General features: G+C 39.1%; 1 protein-coding gene across 2 annotated transcripts in view; it reads right to left on the reverse strand.

The window, feature by feature from the left end:
* TESC (tescalcin) overlaps positions 1 to 18,146 on the reverse strand; it is a 67,905-nt gene that overhangs the window by 35,016 nt on the left and 14,743 nt on the right. The window lies entirely within an intron of this gene.

The following is an 18,146-nucleotide window of genomic DNA, read 5'->3' on the forward strand; positions in this document are numbered from 1 at the left end:
TGCAAGTGGGCCCCTCTTCCAGGCTGTGCACCCCGGGTCCTCTGTTGAGGGATGACTGTGCTATGTCACAGGTGAGTGCCGTCCCCCCAGGGCAGTTCTGGGCTGCTGGGCTGTGTAGGGAGGCTCCCAGTCTGCTCAAATGATGGCTGAATGGGGCTTTGTTAATTCACACTGCTCCACCTTCCCAGCTCTGGGACATTCAGCTGAGGTTGCAGGGAAGGCTAATGTCCACGCCCAGTTTTGTGGTGTGTGCCTGTTATTTGAAGCACTTCCGTCACACTGGGTTGTCTGGGGCAGCTCTGGGCTATGGGGCTGGCGATGGGCAGGAGTGTTTCCTGTCCACCAGGATGGTGGCTGTGAGCGGACACCCCCCTTTTCTTGGGAAGTTGTGTTGTTTAGTGAATTTTCTCAGCCACTGGATTATTGCCTTTTGTCTCAGAGCTCTCTTAGTTCTGCTCTTGACTTGACGTGCCCAAATTGCAATTCTTTGAAGCTTTCTGTATTGAGCTTCTTAGAGTAATTGTTTTAGAAAAAGCAAAAAGGATTTAAAAAAAAAAAAAAAAAAAAAAAACGGCCCTCCTCAGAGATCTAATGGGTTATTGAAATGCTAATAGACAAAGCAACCAGGGCCATTAAGGAAAGGTCCACAGGGCAGAGAGATCAGCTTTGCTTCGGGATTTGCATATGCGCCTCAATGCCTGAGCTCCGCCCTTCCCCTTTCTGTGTTCACCAGAACTCCAAAAATCCTCTGCTTTTATTTTGGAGTTTTTCGTGTTGTTTTTTTTCTATGCCTGTCTCCTCTCTGCTGGGCTGGCTGCTCTCAGAGTCTCTGGTGTCTGGTCTCAGTCTATCTATGGTTGGAGTTTGAATCAGTAGAATGAGTTTTCGATAAGAGCAGCCACTGCAGTTCTCCCTTCTCCTTCCCGGAGCTGACAGCCCCTCCTCCCCCGGGACTGAGCCTGGCAGGGAGGGGCGCGGGTCCCCTGGCCGCAAAAACTTACAGATTTCGCTGATCTCAGCAGTTCCACGTTTTCATGAGTGTTGTATGAAGTATGCCCAAAGACAGATTGCTCTGTGGTGTCCAGTCCACGCAGTTCCTGGCTTTTTACCTACTTTCCTGGAGGAGTAACTAAAACTTACAGCTCACCAGTCTGCCATCTTGCCCCGCCTCTCCGTGATACACTTTTATATGTGTTTGTTATGTTTTAATAAAAAAGTTTATTATAAAAATTCAGTAATTCCCCTTAGCAGGAATTTACCCTGAAAAAAAATAAATCCAGCAGGTACAAAGAGATGAATAAATAAATGGGCTCACCTCTGCATTACTTATAATAGCTAAAAATCAGACCCAATGTAAGTGTCCATCAAATGCACATAACTCTCTCATCAATCCTGTAAGATGGGGATGATTTTATCTCTATTCTCAAGATGGACTATCAAGACTCGCCCAAACTCACACAGATAGGAAGAGGTTTACAATTCATCATACACCAGGTTTTATCTAAGGAAGAGTTTCTAGTTACCTGCATCTCAAGCACACGTGCATGTGCCTGGTCTCTCACACGTGCTCCCTGTCATGCATGTACACGTGTGCGTGCACACACACACCCCCTCCTGCTTGACTGAAGGCAGAGGGATTAGGAAAGCTTCCTCCCATCTCTAGGTCCCCCCTTTCAGGCACCCAAATCACCCAAGTCAAGGGCTCAGCACTCAGCCTGGGTGAGAGTCTCCTGCCACAATGAACAGGAGAAGGGAGGATTCTTGGGGTCTCAGGAGTTGACTTGCAAAAACTCTCTAGGACTTGATAACTGCATTTAAGGTGGTTACATAAATGAATATCCTTGTTCTTAGGAAGTGGTATTAAGAGTTCAAGGGCATGATGTATATGAACAACTCTTGAATGTTTGGAGAATGGATGGAAGGAGAGATGGAGGGATGATACAGCAAGTGTGACAAAATGATAAAAATCAGTGGAAGGAGAGGCAGAACTCAATCCTGCACCAAAAACACCTACAGACCAGGCAGAAACTGCCCAAAGCAGCAGCTCTGGGGCTTGGGAGACCAGGGAAGGTCCATTGCAACATACAAGAAAGAGCTGGACGAAGAAATGGAGAAACTGTGATGAAGAAACTGCAGTGAGTGACTGAATTTGGCCGCAGATCCCAGCACCCATCCTCCACCCGCCAGGCTGCAGCTTTGGGTCGGCCTGATTCTCTCCCGGCTGGCTGCTGCAGTCTGGGAGAAAGAGGGGGGCTCAGCACAACCCTGATCCAACTGTTGGCCAGCAAAGTTGACCCTCTGGGTCGCACAGCCTTGAGCCCTTCCAGGCAGGAGCCTGGGGTACCTGCAGTGCATTATTTTCACACACACAGAAACTGCGGTCAATGTCTGAACTACGCCCATTCCCCATCTCCAAGGCTGACAGCTTCTGGTCAATGCAGTCCCTGTCCAGTTGGCTGCTGCAGACTGGGAGGGTCGGGGAATCCCTCCCAGGGGGACGTGACACAGTTCTGATCCAACTGTTGGCTGGCAAAACTGAACCACGACGTCTCATGGCCTTGGTCCTTTCCGGACAGGCACCCGCAGCACCGTGATGTCATTATTTCCACTTGCCTCAGAAACAGTGGGGACAGAAGGATAAAAAATAACTTGCCTTTGTAGGGCTGCGGGGAATAGGTTGCAGAAGAGCTTCCTCTGAAGGGAAGGCTTGGAAAGTACAGTCTTGGGAAGCCACTTCCCTCACCCTCTCCCCAGGGCCCTTTGGAACTGGTCTGCACCCCGTGTGGGACCCTGGCCCTGTTTTGGTTGGGAAATACTAAGAAACCAAGTGCCAAAGAAGACCTTTCACATGAACCTAATCAACACAAAATCTTAGAAAAGAAAGGAAAACCAACTTTCAAATCATCTTATCAAGATAATCAGATGCCCAGATACCAGCAAAACGATTACAAGGCCTACTAAGAAACAAGAAGATATGGCCAAGCCAAACAAGCAAATTAAACAGTCAAAGGAAATACAAAATTTGGAACAACTAATCAAAGATGTTTAAACGAATCTCCTAAACAAATTCAATGAGACAGCTAAGCGATAAAGGATATTAAGAAGAAACTAGGTGAGCATAAAGAATTTTAAAAAATACATAGAAAAATAACAGATCTTACAGAAATAAAAGACAGTGTAGAAGAAATTAAAAGTATATTAGCATGTCCATGAGTAAAGCTGAAAGAGGTGGGTTAGGGGCATGAATGACACCTGAGGTAAATATATAAGACAAAGACTGGGACTGTATAACTTAGCAAAAACTGAAGTGGTTAATGATTTTAACTAAATGTACAAATATAAAACTGTTCTTGCATGTGGGAGGAACAAATGAATGTCAACCACACAGACTATTGAAAAGGGGATGGTACTGGGGAAAAAATATAATCAAAGCAAACTGGAGTCTATGGTCAACAGTAGCATTGTAATATGCTTCCATTAAATGTAACAAAGGCAATATACTAAAGCTAAATGTGTATGAGAGGGGGATATAAGGGAGGGATATGGGATTCTTGGTAGTGGTGGTGTTGTCTGACCCTACTATTATATTTTATTGTATTACATTTTATTTTTCTTTTTATTATCTTTTTTATTATTTGTTAAAAAACTTTTTTTCGTAGTAATCAATATATTCAAGTGCTGACTGTGGTGATATATGCACAACTGTATAATGATACTGTGAACAACTGATTGTACACTGTGGATAATTATATAGCATGTGAATACAGCTCTATAAAGTTATATGGAAAAATGTATACAGGGATACAAGTCCTGGTGGAAACATGGAAAGAGGGATGAAAAAAAAAGTATACTAGAGACACACAAAAGCAGATTTGAAGAGGCATTATAAAGGATCAATAAGCTAGATGACAGAGCAATCAAATTCAAACAGACAAAGGAACACATGGAGAAAAAAATGGAAAAATTTGAGCAGGGTCTCAGGGAAATGATTGAAAACACAAAGTGCACATATATACACATCATATGTGTCCCAGAAGGAGACAAGAAGGGAAAAGGCCCAGGAAGAATATATGAGGAAATACTGAATGAAACCAACCCTTATGTAAGTCATAAATGTGCAAACTGAAGAAGCCCAACATACTCCAAATAGAATAAATCCAAATAGATCCACTCTAAGACACATATGAACCAGACTGTCAGATGCCAAAGAGGAGAGAATCCTGAAAGCAGCAAGACAAAAGTGATTCACCACATATAAGGGAAGCCACATAAGGCTAAATGCTGACTTCTCATCAGACACCATGGAGGCAAGAAGGCAGGGGTACAATATATTTAAAATACTAAAAGGAAAAATTGCCATTCAGGAATTCTTTATCCAGCAAAGCTGTCCTTCAAAAATGAGGGAGGGGATCCAAAATGGCAGATTAGGAGAGACAGAGGAAAATTCTCCTCTGTGAAAAACACCAGATAAAAGACAGAAAGTGCCCCAGAATACCAGATCCAGAGTCCCACCGGCTGGACAAAGACTTGTATTTCCACAGTGATTGAACAATTAGAGAAGCACAGAGTCTGCCTTTGGAATTGTGTAAGTCTTTGATCTGGAGAGCCGCTGGGAAAGGCAGTCAGACTCATGCTGCAATTGCAGGCAGGTCAGAGTGGGACCTGGGGAGCGGCCAGGGAGACGGCAGTGGGAGCTGCGGTCGAGAGTGGCAGAGAGTGCCTTCCATACCCTGGGCACATGCCTCTGTAACTGGCATGGGTGATAGGATAGCCCTTTGCACACCCACAGCTGAAGGCCCCCCAGTTAGGGACAAGCTGCTTCAGCAAGCAGATGACTGCAGAAATGGGACATTTTACACACCCCATGCAACCATCTTTGGAGCGGGCTGGGAGCCACCCCGTCGCATCGCTGCAGCCGAGAGCCTCCTTAAGGGAATTCGGGATTTGGCTGGCTTGTGACATCACAACTCCTCCCCTGCAGAAACCCCAGGGTACATAGTCAAGAGGAAGGGGAGCTGCACGGAAGGGACAGGAGCCCTACACCAAGCCCAGGGACTTGTGGGCCCATAGCAGAGAGGGACTGAGGGGAGTCTGAGCTGAAGGGGTGGATGCCTGCCACAGCCCCAGGGTATCACAGATGGAACCCTGAGAATGGCTGGGAGTACTGGGTCTTAAAACCCTCTTCCCTGCAAAACTGCATAGGGCACAACCCCAACCACAGGGCTGGCAGTCCCCACTGCACACAGAAAATTGGTGCACTGATTGGACATCCACATGGTTTGGACCCCCACTTGCTGTATAAACAAAGTTGGGGAGATCTGGATTGAGGATAAGAGGTGGCTCAGGCACGTCATCTGCTAGTAGGCCAGAGAATGTGCACTGCATCAAGCTGTAGCTCTGTCAAATAACAGATAATTGTTTAAATAAGCCTGCATATCCTAAAAGAACCCTACCGAGATAAACAAATGCCAAGGCCAAAAACAACAGAAAATTATAAAGCATATGAAGAAACAAGAAGATATAGATAACCCAAATGTCCCAATTAGAAAATCAGAGGAGATGTAGAACTTCAAGAAGTTAATCAAAGAAGTAATCACAAACACCAATACCATGGTTCAGGAAATAAATGACATCAAGAAGACCCTAGAAGAGCATAAAGAAGAATTTGCAAGAATAAATTAAAAAATAGGCAAGCTTATGGAAATAAAAGAAACTATTGACCAAATTTAAAAGATTCTGAATACACACAGTATGAGAGGAAGATGAGAAGAAGCTGAAAAAAGAATAAGCGAACAGGAAGAGTGCAGGTTGGAAAGTGAATACAAAGGAAGAATGGAGAAAAAAATCAAAAAATTCAAAACTTATCTCAGGGATATGAGGGACAACATGAAGCGCACAAACATAAGAATCATTGGTGTTCCAGAAGGGGAAGAGAAGGGTAAAGGACTAGGAAGAGTATTCAAAGACATTTTTGGAGAGAAATTCCCAACCCTTCTAAATGACCAATATGCAAATCATAGATACCCAACAATCTCCAAATAGAATGCAAATAAACTCCTCCAAGACATACCCTGATTAGATTGTCAAATGCTGAAGAGAAGGAGCAAGTTCTGAAAGTAGCAAGAAAGAAGCAATTCACCACGTACAAGGGAAACAACATGAGAATAAATAGTAACTACTCAGCAGCCACCATGGAGGCAAGAAAGCAGTAGTATGACACATTTAAAATTGTGAAAGAGAAAAACTGCCAACCAAGAATTCTTTATCCAGCAAATTTCTCCTTCAAACTTGAGAGATAGTTTAAAATCTTTACAGACAGAGGCTAAGAAAATTTGCTAACAAGAGACCTACCCTACAAGAAATACTAAAGGGAGCCTTACCAGCTGAGAAAAAAAGAAAGGACAGAGAGGTATGGAGAAGGGTACAGAAGTAAAGTTTTAGGAAGAATATGTTAAAGTAAATAAAGAGAGAAAGGGGAAAAAATATATCTGACAAATAAAAACTGAAGGATACAATGGCTGATTCAAGAAAACCCTTCACAGTAATAACACTGAATGTGAATGGATTGAACTCCCCAATTAAAAGATGTAGATTGGCAGAAAGGGTTAAAAAATACCAACCATCAATATGTTGCTTAAAAGAGGCTCATCTTAGACACAAGGACACAAAGAAATTGAAAGTGAAAGGATGGAAAAAATATTTCATGCAAGCTACAGCCAAAAGAAAGCAGGAATAGCAGTATTAAATCTCGGATAAAGTAGACTTTAAATGCAAGGATATTATGAGAGACAAAGGAGGCCACTACATACTAATAAAAGGGGCAATTCACCAAGAAGAAATAACAATCATAAATGTTAATACTCCCAATCAAGGTGCCACAAAGTACATGAGACAAACACTGACAATAATCATGGGAGATTTCAACACATCACTCTCTTCTATAGATAGAGCAACCAGACAGAAGACCAATAAGGAAATTGAAAATCTAAACAATCTGAAACATGAATTTGATTTAACAGACATACATAGAACATTACAGCCCAAATCACCAGGATACACATTCTTCTCTAGTGCTCATGGAACTTTCTCCAGAATAGATCACATGCTGGGACATAAAACAAGCCTCAATAAATGTAAAAAAATTTAAATTATTCAAAGCACATTCTCTGACCACAGTGGAATACAATTAGAAGTTAATACCATCAGAGACTTAGAAAATTCAAAAATATCTGGAGGTTAAACAACACACTCCTAAACAATCAGTGGGTTAAAGAAGAAATAGCAAGAGAAATTGCTAAATATACAGAGATGAATGAAAATGAGAACACAACATACCAAAACCTATGGGATGCAGCAAAAGCAGTACTGAGGGGGAAATTTATAGCACTAAACACATACATTAAAAAGGAAGAAAGAGCTAAAATCAAAGAACTAATGGAGCAACTGAAGAAGCTAGGAAATGAACAGCAAACCAATCCTAAACCAAGTAGAAGAAAAGAAAAAACAAGGAATAAAGCAGAAGTAAATGACATAGAGAACAAAAAAACAGAATAAATAACACCAAAAGTTGGTTCGAGAAGATCAACAAGATTGATAAGCCCCTAGCTAGACTGACAAAAATCAAAAAGACCCATATAAACAAAATAATGAATGAAAAAGGTGACATTACTGTGGATCCTGAAGAAATAAATAAAAAAATCATAAGAGGATACTATGAATAACTGTTTGCCAACAAACTGGATAATTTAGAGGAAATGGACAATTTCCTGGAAACATATGAAGAGCGTAGACTGGCCAGAAAAGAAATAGAAGACCTCAGCCAACCAATTACAAGCAAATAAATCCAATCAGCCATCAAAAAACTTCCCACAAACAAATAAATGCCCAGGGCCAGATGGTTTCACAGGGGAATTTTACCAAACTTTCCAAAAAGAACTGACACCAATCTTACTTAAACTCTTTCAAAACATTGAAGAAAATGGAATACTACTCAACAATTTTATGAAGCTAACATCAATCTAATACCAAAACCAGGCAAAGATGCTACAAGAAAAGAAAACTACAGGCCAATCTCCCTAATGAATACAGATGCAAAAAGTCTCAACAAAATAGTTACAAATCAAATCCAAAGACACATTAAAAAAGTCATACACCATGACCAAGTGGGGTTCATTCCAGGCATGCAAGGATGGTTCAACATAAGAAAATCAATGTATTAAAAAACATTAACAAACCAAAAGAAAAAAATCAAATGATCATCTCAATAGATGCTGAAAAAGCATTTGACAAAATCCAACATCCCTTTTTGATAAAAACACTTCAAAAGGTAGGAATTGAAGGAAATTTCCTCAATATGATAAAGAGCATATGTCAAAAATCTACAGCCAGCATAGTACTCAATGGTGACAGACTGAAATCCTTCCCTCTAAGATCAGGAACAAGACAAGGATGCCCGCTGTCACCACTGTTATTCAACACTGTGCTAGAAGTGCTAGCTGGGGCAATCTGGCAAGACAAAGAAATAAAAGGTGTCCAAATTGGAAAGGAAGAAGTAAATCCGTCATTATTTGCAGATGATATGATCTTATATCTGGAAAACTGTGAGAAATCGACGACACAGCTACTAGAGCTAATACACAAATTTAGCAAAATACCGGGATACAAGATTAATGCACATAAGTCAGTAATGTTTCTATATGCTAGAAATGAACCAAGTGAAGAGACACTCAAGAAAAAGATACCATTTTCAACAGCAACTAAAAAAATCTAGTACCTAGGAATAAAGTTAACCAAAGATGTAAAAGACCTATACAAAGAAAACTACATAACTCTACTGAAAGAAATAGGTAATTCTACTAAAAGAAATAGAAAGGGACCTTAAAGATGGAAAAATATTCCATGTTCATGGATAGGAAGGCTAAAGGTCATCAAGATATCAATTCTACCAAACTCATCTACAGATTCAGTGCAATCCCAATCAAAATTCCAATCACCTACTTTGCAGACTTGGAAAAGCTAGTTATCAAATTTATTTGGAAAGGGAAGATTCCTCGAATTGCTAAAAACACTCTAAAAAAGAAAAACAAAGTGAGAGGACTTACACACTCTGACTTCGAAACTTATTATAAAGCCACAGGAGTCAAAACAGCATGGTACTGGAACAAAGACAGATGTATAGATCAATGGAATTGAATTGAGAATTCGGAGACAGACCCCCAGATCTATGGCCGACTGATCTTTGATAAGGCCCCCAAAGCCACTGAACTGGGACATAACAGTCTTTTCAACAAATGGGGCTGGGAGAGTTGGATATCCATATCCAAAAGAATGAAAGAGGACCCCTACCGCACACCCCATACAAAAATTAACTCAAAGTGGATCAAAGACCTCAATATAAAAGTACCATAAAACTCCTAGAACATAACATAGGGAAACATCTTCAAGATGTTGTCTTAAGTGGCCACTTCCTAGACCTTACACCCAAAGCACAAGCAACAAAACAAAAAAAATAGCTAAACAGGAACTCCTCAAGCTTAGAAGTTTCTGTACCTCAAATGAATTTGTCAAAAAGGTGAAGAGGCAGCCAACTCAATGAGAAAAAATTTTTGGAAACCATGTATCTGACAGAAGACTGACACCTTGCATATATAAAGAAATCCTACAACTCAATGACAATAGTACAGACAGCCCAATTATAAAATGGGCAAAAGATATGAAAAGACACTTCTCTGAAGAGGAAATACAAATGGCTAAAGACTCATGAAAAAATGTTCACCTTCACTAGCTATTAGAGAGATGCACATTAAGACCACAATGAGATACCATCTCACACCGATTAGAGTGGCTGCCATTAAACAAACAGGAAACTACAAATGCTGGAGGGGATGTGGAGAAATTGGAACTCTTATTCATTGTTGGTGGGACTGTATAATGGTTCAGCCACTCTGGAAGTCAGTCTGGCAGTTCCTTAGAAAACTAGATACAGCGTTACCATGCGATCCAGCGATTGCACTTCTCAGTATATACCCAGAAGATCGGAAAGCAGTGACACGAACAGATATCTGCACGCCAGTGTTCATAGCAGCATTATTCACAATTGCCAGGAGATGGAAACAACCCAAATGTCCTTCAACAGATGAGTGGATAAACAAAATGTGGTATATACACACGATGGAATACTACACGGCAGTAAGAAAGAACGATGTCATGAAACATGTGCCAACATGGATGAACCTTGAAGACATAATGCTGAGCGAAATAAGCCAGGCACAAAAAGAGAAATATTATGTGGTATCACTAATGTGAACTTTGAAAAATGTAGAATAAATGGTTTATAATATAGAATGTAGGGGAACTAGCTATAGAGAGCAATTAGTGAAGGGGGAACAATAACGCAATAAGAACAGATAAGCTATGTGGGTAAATTTAACGTTCTGGGAATGCCCAGGAATGAACATGGTTTGTTCATGTTGCTATATTAGGTTATTGTCTTGGGGTAGAGTAGGAACATGTTGGAAGTAAAGTAGTTATTTTACGTTAGTTGTCTTTTTCTTACTCCCTTGTTATGGTTTCTTTGAAATGTTTTTTTAATTGTATGTGTGTTTTTTAATTTTTTTGATATAGTTAATAGTTAATTAAAAAAAAAAGAAAAAATATGCAAAGCCCCCCTAAGGAGCTGGGAGAGAATGCACAGGGGTGTTGGCCTTCCCCACCTAGGTGGTTGCTGATGTCCTCACAGACATAGGGGACTGGTGGTTTGATGGGCTGAGCCCTCTACCACAGGACTTGCCCTTGGGAAGACGGTTGCTACAGAGGAGAGGCTAGGCCTCCATATGATTGTGCCTAAGAGCCTCCTCCTGAATGCCTCTTTGTTGCTCAGATGTGGCCCTCTCTCTCTACCTAAGCCAACTTGGCAGGTGAAATCAGTGCCCTCGCCTCTACGTTGGATCTGACACCCAGGGGAATAAATCTCCCTGGCAATGTAGCATATGATTCCCAGGGAGGAATCTAGACCCGGCATCATGGGATGGAGAACATCTTGACCAAAACGGGGATGTGAAAGGAAACGAAATAAGCTTCAGTGGCAGAGAGATTCCAAAAGGAGCCGAGAGGTCACTCTGGTGGGCACTCTTACGCACAATATAGACAACCCTTTTCAGTTTCTAATGAATCGGAATAGCTAGCAGTAAATACCTGAAACTATCAAACTACAAACCAGAACCCTTGAATCTTGAAGATGATTGTATAAAAATGTAGCTTATGAGGGGTGACAATGGGATTGGGAAAGCCATATGGACCACACTCCCCTTTGTCCAGTGTATGGATGGATGAGTAGAAAAATGGGGGCAAAAAAAAAGGCACCCGGTGTTCTTTTTTACTTTAATTGTTCTTTTTCACTTTAATTTTTATTCTTATTATTTTTGTGTGTATGGTAATGAAAATGTACAAAAAATAATTTTGGTGATGAAAACACAACTATGTAATGGCACTGTGAACAACTGATTGTATGCTTTTCACAACTGCATTGTATGTGAATATATATCAATAAAATTGAATTAAAAAAAAAAAAGAGACTCATCTTAGACCCAGAGACACAAAGAAATTGAAAGTGAAAGGATGGAAAAACATAGTCCATGGAAGCCAAAAGAATGCAGGAATAGCAATATTAATCTCACATAAAATAGACTTTAAATGTAAGGACATCACGAGAGACAAAGAAGGACACTATATACTAATGAAAGGGACAATTCAACAAGAAGAAATAACAATCATAAATGCCTATGCACCCCAATCAAGGTGCCCCAAAGTGCATGAGACAAACATTGGCAAAACTAAAGGAAGCAACAGATGTTTCCACAACAATTGTGGAAGACTTCAATACATCACTCTCTCCTATAGAAAGATCAGCCAGACAGAGGATCAATAAGGAAACTGAAAAACTTAACACTGTAATAAATGATTTTGACTTAACAGACGTATATAGAGCATTATATCCCAAATCACCAGGATATACATTCTTCTCTAGTGCCCATAGGACTTTCTCCAGAATAGATCATATGTTGGGCCACAAAACAAGCCTCAATAAATTTAAAAAGATTGAAATTATTCAAAGCATATACTCTGATCACAATGGAATACAAATAAAAGTCAATAACCATCAAAGATTTAGAAAATTCACAAATATCTGGAGGTTAAACGACACACTCCTAAAAAAATCAGTGAGTTAAGAAACAGCAAGAGAAATTGCTAAATACATAGAGAGAAATGAAAATGAGAGCACAACATATCAAAACTTTTGAGATGCAGCAAAGGTGGTATTGAGGGGGGAATTTATAGCTCCAAATGTGTACATTAAAAAGGAAGAAAGAGCTAAAAATCAAAGAACTAATGGAAAAAGTGAAAAAGCTAGAAAATGAACAGCAAACCAATCCCAAACCAAGAAAAAGCAAATAACAAGGAAAAGAAATAACAAGGAAAAAAATGACACAGAAAACAACAACAACAAAAAAATAGAGAATAAATAAAACCAAAAGTTGGTTGAGAAGATTAAAAACATGGACAAACCCTTAGCTAGACTGACAAAATCAAAAAGAGAGAAGACTCATATAAACAAAATAATCAATGAGAGAGGGGACATTACTGTGGATCCCAAAGAAATTTTAAAACTCTTAAAAGGCTACTATGAACATCTGTATGCCAACAAACAAGATAATGTAGAGGAAATGGAGAATTTCTCAGAAACATATGAACAACCTGGACTGTCCAGAGAAAAAATAGAAGACCTCAACAAACCAACCACAAGCAAAGAAGTCCAATCAGTCATCAAAAAGCTTCCCACAAATAAATGCCCAGGGCCAGATGGCTTCACAGAAGATTCTACCAAACTTTCCAAAAAAAACTGATACCAATCTTACTTAAACTCTTTCAAAAATTGAAGAAAATGGAACACTACCTAACTCATCGTATGAAGCTAACATCACTCTAATACCAAAACCAGGTAAAGATGCTACAAGAAAGGAAACTACAGGCCAATCTCCCTAATGAATATACATACAAAAATTCTCAACAAAATACTTGCAAATCGAATCCAAAGACAAATTTAAAAAATCCATGACCAAGTGGGGTTCATTCCAGGCATGCAGGGATGGTTCAACATAAGAAAAATCAATGTAATACAACACATTAACAAATCAAAAGAGAAAAATCAAGTGATCATCTCAACGGATGCTGAAAAAAGCATTCGACAAAATCCAGCATCCTTTTTTGAGAAAAACACTTCAAAATGTAGGAAATGAAGGAAACTTCCTCAACATGATAAAGGGAATATATGAAAAACCCCCGCCAGCATAGTACTCAATGGCAAGAGACAAAAAGCCTTCCCTCTAAGATCAGGAACAAGACAAGGATGACCGCTGTCACCACTATTATTCAACACTGTGCTAGAAGTGCTAGCCAGAGCAATCCAACAAAACAAAGAAATAAAAGGCATCCAAATTGGCAAGGAAGAAGTAAATCTGTCATTATTTGCAGATGATATGATCTTATATTTGGAAAACCCTGAGAAATTGGAGACGCAGCTACTTGAGTTAATAAACAAATTTAGCAAAGTAGTGGGATACGAAATTAATGCACATAAGTCAGTAATGTTCCTATACGCTAGAAATGACCTAACTGAAACACACTCAAGAGAAAGATTCCATTCCTAATAGCGACTAAAAAAATTAAGTACCTAGGAATAAAGTTAACCAAAGATGTGAAAGACCTATACATAGAAAACTATATAAATTTACTAAAAGAAATAGAAAGAGACCTCAAAAGATGGAAAAATATTCCGAGTTTATGGGTAGGAAGGCTAAATGTTATTAAGATGTCAATTCTACCCAAACTCATCTACAGATTCAATGCAATTCCAATAAAAATTCCAACAACCTATTTTGCAGACTTGGAAAGGCTAGTTATCAAATTTATTTGGAAGGGAAAGACGCCTTGAATTGCTAAAAACATTCTAAAAAAAAAAAACGAAGCAGGAAGACTTTTACTTCCTGACTTTGAAGCTTACTATAAAGCCACAGTAGTCAAAACAGCATGGTATAGGCACAAAGATAGACATGTTGATCAATGGAATCAAATTTAAAATTCAGAGATGGATGCCCAAATCTGTGGTCGACTAATTTTTGATAAGGCCCCCAAAACCAATGAACTTAGACATAACAGTCTGTTCAACAAATGGGGCTGGAAGAGCTGGATATCCATATCCAAAAGAATGAAAAAGGACCCCTACCTCACATCTACACAAAAACTAACAAAATGGACTAAAGACCTCAATATAAGAGACAGTACCATAAAACTCCTAGAAGATAACATAGGGAAACATCTTCAAAACCTTGTATTAGGAAGTCACTTCCTAGGCCTTACACCCAAAGCACAAGCAACAAAAGAAAAAATAAATAAATGGGAACTCCTCAAACTTAAAAACATCTGTACTTCAAAGGAATTTGTCAAAAAGGTAAAGAGGCAGCCAACTCAATGGGAAAAAATTTTTGGAAAACATGTGTCTGACAAAAGACTGATATCTTGCATATTTAAAGAAATCCTACAATGCAATGGCAATAGTACAGACAGCTCAATTATAAAATGGGCAAAAGATATGAAAAGACAGTTCTCTGAAGAGGAAATACAAATGTCAAAGAAAGACATGAAAAAATGTTCACCTTTACTAGCTATTAGAGAGATGCAAATTAAGACCACAATGAGATACCATCTCACACCAATTAGAATGGCTGCCATTAAACAAACAGGAAACTACAAATGCTGGAGGGGATGTGGAGAAATTGGAACTCTTATTCATTGCTGGCGGGACTGTATAATGGTTCAGCCACTCTGGAGAACAGTCTGGTGGTTCCTGAGAAAACTAGATATAGAATTACCCTTCGATCCAGCAATTGCACTTCTCGGTATATACGCGGAAGATCTGAAAGCAGTGACACGAACAGATATTTGCACACCAATGTTCATAGCAGCATTGTTCCAACTGCCAAGAGATGGAAACAATCCAAATGTCCTTCAACAGATGAGAGGATAAACAAAATGTGGTATATACACATGATGGAATATAACGTGACAATAAGAAGGAATGAGGTCATGAAACGTGCCAACATGGGTAACCTTGAAGACATAATGCTGAGCAAAATAAGCCAGGCACAAAAAGAGAGATATTGTATGTTACCACTAATGTGAACTCTGTGAAAAATGTAAAATAAAATGTTTTAAATTGTAGAATGTAGGGGACCTCGAGATAGCAACTAGTGCAAGGAGAACAATAATTTAATAAGAATAGATAAGCTATTGAGGGTAATCTTAATGTTATGGTAATGCTTAGGAATGATTATGGTTTGTAAATTTTCTTGGATGTGGTAGGAACATGTTAGAAGCAATGTAGTTATTTTAGGTTTTTGTTTTTCTTATTCCTTTGTTTTGCCTTGATTTTTTTTACATTTTTTGACAAATAAAGTAAAAAAAAAAAAAACAGCACGGTACTGGCATAAAGATAAGACACAATGAATGGAACCAAATTGAGAGTTCAGAATAGACCCTCAGATCTATGGTCAATTGATTTTTGATAAGGCTGCCAAGTCCACTCAACTGGAACAGAACAGTCTCTTCAATAAATGGTGCTGAGACCTGGATATCCATATCCAAGAACTGAAAGAGGACTCCTATCTCACTCCCTATACAAAAGTTAACTCAACGTGGATCAAAGACCTAACTATAAGAAACAGGACCATAAAACTCCTAGAAGAAAATGTAGGAAACATCTTCAAGATCTAGTGGTAGGTGGTACTTTCCTAGACCTTAAACCCAAAGCACAAGCAATGAAAGAAGAAAGAGAGAAATGGGACCTCCTCAAAACTGAATGCTTCTGAGCTTCAAAGGACTTTGTCAAAAGGGTGGAAAGGCAGCTGACTCAATCAGAGAAAGTTTTTGGAAATCACATATCTGATAAAGGTTTGATATCCAGAATCTACAAAGAAATCCTACAACTCAACAATAAAAAGACAACCCAATTAAAAACTGGGCAAAGGACATGAATAGATATTTTTCCAAAGAGAAAATACAGATGACTAAAAAGCACTTGAAAAAATGCTCATCTTCACTAGCTATTAGGGAAATGCAAATCAAAACCACAATGAGATATCATCTGACACCTATTAGAATGGCTGCAATTAAACAAACAGAAAACTACAAGTGTTGGAGAGGATGTGGAGAAACAGGGACACTTACTGCTGGTGGGAATGTAACATGGTACACTTCTGTGGGAGACAGTTTGGTGGTTCCTCAGCAAGCTAAGTATAGAGTTATCCTACAGTCTGGAAATCCTGCTACTCAGTATATACCCAAAAAGAATTGAAAGAGAGACATGAATAGACATTTGCACACTGAGGTTCATAGAGACATTATTCACAATTGCCAAAAGATGGAAAAAATCCACATGTCCATCAATGGATATGTGTGTGTGTGTGTGTGTGTGTGTGTGTGTGTGTGTTATTACAAGGAATTAATAATAGTGTGGTATATGGAAAAAACATAGTGCAAAGTATGGATTATAGTTAACAGTAATATCCTAATATTCTTTCATCAACAGTCACAAATGTACCACACCAATCATAAGGAGGCATATGGGGTACAGCATATTTTCTTTTCTTTTTTTTTTTTTTTTTTGGAGTAATGAAAATGTTCTAAAATTATGGTGATAAATGAATGCACAACTATGTGATGATAATGTGAACCACTGATGTACACTTTGGATGGATTGTATGGTGTGTCAATATATCACAATATAATTGCATTTTAAAAAAAATTAATGGATCCAGGTATGTGGGGGGTATGTTGGAGTTCTCTGCATGGGTTTTTATTATTTTTGCAACTTCTCTTAAGTTTCAAATTATTTCAAAATAAAAAGTTTTTTAAAATCAAAATAGCACCCCAGGCACTGCCATTCAGAAGTGGTTTAACACTGTACACCCTGGGGAGGGTCTGCCTGTAAACAACAGTTGTGCACAATGAACAGAAGCTTCTCCCGTTTCCCTTCCAAGCCCTTTCTCCGTGAGGTCAGAGTTGCCATGGATACGCGGGGCAGAGACAGGTTTCAGTTTCGAGCATCTCGACCTCATTATTTTGGGTTTTCGATTTCAACCTGAGGGCAGTGCGTGTCCTCCCACGTGGCTGGAAGGCGTCCCAGCAGCCCAGCCTTTGGGAGAGGATGACTTGGCGGCTGGTACCCAACGCTCAAAGGCATCGCACCTGTGCTGCCCCACAGCCAGCCACCAGCTACGTGCTGCTACCGGGCACTTGAAAGGTGGCAAGTTCAAATTAAGATGGACTGTATGTGTAAACTGTACCTCGGCTTTTAAAGACTTAGTATGAAAAAGAATGTAAAATATCTCAATTTTTATATGGATTATGTGTTTAAGTGGTAATATTTTAGAATGGGCTGAATGAAATATACCATGAAATCTAATTTCACTTGTTTATTTTTTAATGTGTCTACCGTAAAATTGAGAACATATGGCTTGCATTACTTTTCTATTGGACAGCCCAGGCATATATCCTGTGAACCAGGAACTCAATCACTAGGAATGAATCCTGAAGAAATGAGGCACGTACATAAAGATGAGCAGACAAGTGTTATTATTACTACTGTTTAGAACAGAGAAAAACTGGGGGAAATGGTGAGCCAGAGGAAATGGGTTAAAGTAACCCTGGTACATCCTGGGTACTGAATGCTACACAGCTTTACAAAATGTTTTTAAAATATTTCAAGGCAAAAAAATGTTCATGGCATACCATTAAGTGGAAAATCTCAACAGATGACACGATCTCATTTATATGACAATTTATACAGATATGTGTGTGCACACAGGAAAAAAGAGGAAAGCGTTTACAGCAAAATAGTAGTACATTATTTCTATGTGGGAGTTACATGACATTTCTCTCCTCTCCTGCCCTCACCCTTTGTTTTTGCTTATCTTTCCTTTAACTTTTCTGTAATTAATAGGAATTTCTTATATAATTTTATTCAAGATTCTTAACTTTCACAGCTATATATATATTTTTAAATATGGAAAATAAGTGTTGGAGAAGATGTA

This window comes from Choloepus didactylus, chromosome 23 (genome assembly GCF_015220235.1).
Source record: "Choloepus didactylus isolate mChoDid1 chromosome 23, mChoDid1.pri, whole genome shotgun sequence".
NCBI classification, from domain to species: Eukaryota; Metazoa; Chordata; class Mammalia; order Pilosa; family Megalonychidae; genus Choloepus; species Choloepus didactylus.